The sequence below is a fragment of the Marmota marmota genome, unplaced genomic scaffold, assembly GCF_001458135.2.
Source record: "Marmota marmota marmota unplaced genomic scaffold, marMar, whole genome shotgun sequence".
Classification (NCBI taxonomy): Eukaryota; Metazoa; Chordata; class Mammalia; order Rodentia; family Sciuridae; genus Marmota; species Marmota marmota.
This window is the reverse complement of record NW_026000242.1, coordinates 5,926,270-5,930,937: the sequence shown is the minus strand read 5'-3', so window position 1 is coordinate 5,930,937 and position 4,668 is coordinate 5,926,270.

Below are 4,668 nucleotides of genomic sequence, written 5' to 3'. Positions count from 1 at the left end.
TTTTTTTTTTTTTTTTTCATTTTTTTGGTGTCCTGGTGATTGCAGCCAGGGCCTCATCCCCAGCCCCTCCAGGCTCTAGGTGATTCTTGAGCATGTTACATTTTGAGAAGCACTACTTTCAACCAGTATTAAATAGCTCAATGTGAAGCTCGGTTTGGGGGCTTGGGGAAAGGAGAACAGTACACAGGAACAGGCCTGGGATTAAATGCCAACATCGTTGATCTACAGAGCACACAGCAGTCTGCTCATGGGTTCAAGGTAGGGATTCATTTCACTCGCCTCTCTTTGCCACCCCTGGTGCATCTCAGGCCTTTCTATACCAAGTACACAATATACACAGCACCTAGCATCTTGTCTTTGCCTTTGCACTTTCCTTGTCTAGGAATGCCCTTCCTCTCTTGCCTGCTCAGAAGGCTCATAGTCTGTCTTCAAACATCTGTTCCAGCAGGGCATGGTGATACACAGCTGTAATCCCAGTGACTCAGGAGCCTGAGCAGGAAGATCACAAACTTGAGGCCAGCCACAACAGCTTAGCAAGACCCTCTCTCAAAATTAAAATAAAATAAAAAGGACTAGAGATGTAGCTGAGTGGTAGAGTGCCCCTGGGTTCAATCCCTGGTGCTGAAAAAAAAAAAAAATCTGCTTCAAGTTCACCTATTCCTGATCTTCACATTACTTCTTTCTTCTGTGCCCCTGTGTGTAGCACTGGGTACATTTACTCATTTATAAATCAAGTCACTCATTCAACAAGTTCAAATATTGTAGTCTCACATTATCTGTGGAAGATGCGTCCTAAGACCCTTGCTGATGCCTGAAACCACGAATAAAACCAAACCCTATGTACAATCACTGTGAATTCCATGGCAGTGGATCTGCTACCCAAGAAAACTACTAATTAACTGATGGACAGGTCACATACACATCATGGATTTGCTGGACAAGGGAATCACATGTATGCTTCCTAGGAAGAAACAGGACTAAGTACAAGATTTCATCACATTACTCAATTTAAAACTTATGAATTGTTTATTCTGGAATTTTCCATTTCATATTTTCAGACCACAGTTAACTGTGGCTAATTGAAACTGCAGAAAGCAAAACCAGGGATAAAAGAGATTACTATGCCTATTTAATGGCCCGATGTGCTTAATACTGGGCTAGAAACTGTACACCTGGAAATGACTGAGAAACAGCTTCCCATGAGTGCTCACTTTCTAGACAAGGAAATAAGTGCACAAATTCAGGCACAGTACATCATGATGAGTGCAATCCTGTCTGCAGGGAGAGAACTAAGTTCTCCTGGTGTTGTAGGAGTTGCCATGCTAACAGGATCAAAGAGTATTGTCATTATTTATTTCCCAACTCACTTTCCAACTTCATTCTGAGTATGGGTTAGGCCTCTGATGGTCCCTGAGCAGAAAGAGAATGAGCAATGTCTATGTCATGACCCAGGCAAGGGCAGAAATTCCACCAGCCTGACCCTACCCAGCCAGGGTGTGGAGGAACTGGTCCAGAGGCTTCCTGTGCAGGCTGCTCCACTCCACTCACTAGGACTTCCATTCAAGAAGGATTGTACCTTGTGGAGGTGGAGGCTGCAAGAGTCACAGAAAACACCTAAAGCAGGGTCTCTAAGCGCTTAAGGTCTCTGAGAGAAGATAAAGTGCCACATCTATGAAACAATTAGAGGACAACAGAAGATAAAAATCTGATCAAGTGTAGACATATCGAGGGAGGTGCAAAAACTCAAGAGATCACCCAGGCAGGACTTTCGGAGACTTGGGCAGGCAAGAAGGGAAAGGGTAGCTCATGAGGCAAGAATGCACCAAGAGCAAAGGCTTAAATGCAGGATAGACAAGATATATAAAGCAGAAGATTTTATTTAAAAAATAATAAAAGTGGGAGGATATATGGATGGGTAGACAAGATAGCACCCGAACACAGAAGGCCAGAAACATAGTTCCAGCACAGGAAAATCACCAGTGCTGACAAAACGAAAGAAAGGTCTTAGCTTTGGGAGAAACTCTGAGTTCCTTTAATTTTTGATTAAAAAAACAAAAAAAAAAAAGATGTTTTGAGAGTCTGGTTTTACAGAAGTGGTCATGAATTGCCTGACCTCCCTTAAAGAAGCCTAGACCACATCTGCAAACCAGCTGGTCAGAAGGTCAGTGGTCCTGAGAAACTTTCTTTCAACTTAGGAAGAGGCTTACTGGTCTGTGTTGGAATGCAACTTACAGCCTAGGGCTCCTCAGCTCTCAGAAACCACTAATTCCGTGTCAGCATGGGCCCCTCTAACCACACACACACAGAGAGCTGGTATTTCACAAAAGGAAATTTCCGATGTAGACATGTGAGCACACTGTGGAGCCAAAATGGGAAAAGGAGTGGAGTTGCAAGGAACAGGGAGAGACAAAGGGTTGGCAGGGTCCTAAAGAAGGACCATCTAGGGGCTAGGGTTGTGGCTCAGTGGTAGAGTGCTCACCTAGCATGCACGAGGCACTGGGTTCAATCCTCAGCACTACATAAATGTAAAATAAAGATATTGTGTTCACCTAAAACTTAAGAATAAACATTTAAAAAAAAAAGAAGAAGAAGAAGGACAGTCTATCTGCTAGTCCAGTAGACAGTCTGGCTATTTCCAATTCCAGTAGCAACATTCTGTTTGTTTGAGGGTTTTTGTTTTGTTGCTCATTTTTTTGGTGTTGTTTTTGTTTTTTAAGGGGGCAGGGTCTCACTCTGTTTCCTCTCTGGCCTAGAACTCACTGGATCTGCCTGCCTCAGGCTCCCAAGTAGCTGGGATCACAGGCTTGTGCCGCCAGCCTTCAACAGCCAAATTCTGGAGCTGCTAGATCCTGCATTATTCATGGGCGGCCCACCCCCTCCGGGCTTTCTCTTGGCAAGGACCTGTGTGCTTCTGGAAACCTTCAAATATGGGAGCATCTGGTGTTCTAGGGACCTAACATACTGCAAATTCAAGTAACAAAAGCGCTTGCTGAGGATCTCCTACACCAGGGGACCCAGCTTGAGCCCTTTCCAGCAGTTTTCCTGCCCTTCAGAATGTCACCCCTTGAACACTTTGCCTAAGCTCAGCTTCCTAACTCTCTCTTTGAGTTAGAGGGACTTAGGTGTCTGAGTTTGTTTCCTGCCCATAGAAATAAAAATCAACAGGAGAGGGGCACTGAGTCACCAGAAGATATTGTCATCCATTCTGCTCAATTTTGTTATTAATGGCACAGACTGGTTAGCATGGCATTAAAAAAGAAAGAACCTGTTTCTGAATAGCAAGAGCTGGAAAAGATAAATCCAACTGAGGGCTCAGACCAGCACTGTTGTCTAAGCTATCTCATTTAGTAATTGCAAAAGAGAGAGAGAAAAATATCCTACAGTCCCAAATTTACATGTACAGTCCCCAATTTACTATAGTTCAGTTTATGATTTTCAGCTTTTCAATGGTGCAAAAGCAATATGCATTCGGTAGAAACCATACCGAATTTGAATTGCAATCTGCTCTCAGGCTAGCGATCTGTGGTAAGATCCTCTCTCTCAGTGCTGAGCAATGGCAGCAAGCTGCAGCTTCCAGTCAGCCACATGATCCCAAAGGGGAACAACTCATCTTCCAGTGTTGCTACGTTATGATATTCTGTGGGTTATGCATATTGAATGCATTTTCAACTGATGATAATTTCAATTTATAATGGATATAACCACATCTCAGACAAGAAGCATCTGCATAGGGAAAACAGCCTCAGAGAATCTAAGAAAACTTTGCAGTATTGACAAGTAAGAGCCAGAACCTAGATTTGAACCAAACCATTTGACTTTGAAGCCTACTCCCTACACCGTCCACCTTTATGTTCCTGGATTTAATAGACAGTCCCTTGTAAGAAAATGACATAAGAGAACAAGTAAATCTTTTCCATGGTCTCCTACAGGAATGTGTTAGTTTTCAGCAAAGTTGGTATTTGACAACCATGGATTCCACCCTCAGCAGCAAATTCATGCCTACGTATGAGAAGAAGGTTTGTGAGAGACAGGTAGGTTTCCTCTTCCTCCTCCCCAGACTCAACTGCTGAACCCAGAATGGAATCAAATTCAAATTTGGGTGTGTTCACACTTCCACAATCAAAGTACCCTGAGAGGATGCCGTGGATAAGCTGTCCAGCCCACCCTCCAGCTCTTATTCCAGTGATTCTGTATCTTGAAGGCTGTCCAATGCATACATTTAGGGAAGTAGAAAAGGGCCCCTTAATGGCTCAGGAGGCAGAGGCACGAAAATCATGAGTTCAAAGCCAGCCTCAGCAAAAAGCAAAGCACTAAGCAACTCAGTGAGACCCTGTCTCTAGATAAGATACTAAAAAAGGACTGCAGATGTGGTTCAGTGGTCAAGTTCAATCCCCAGTTACTGCCCCCCCCCCTTATAAAAGGGGCTTCTTAACCCAAAGAAAAAAATGTGGAGGGTGGCCAGAAATGAAACCACTTCTTCCCCATAAACACTCTGGTTATGAAGAGTCCTTCCAGAGTCAAATTATAGTGCCAATATGTGTCCCTGGTATGTCTTGGACAGGATAGCACCTTCTATACGCATGTTGACATACTCCTTATTTAGAGCCAACAGAGCTCTGTCGCTAAACAAGAACAAAAAGAAAACTCTCAATGACTCTTCTTCATGGT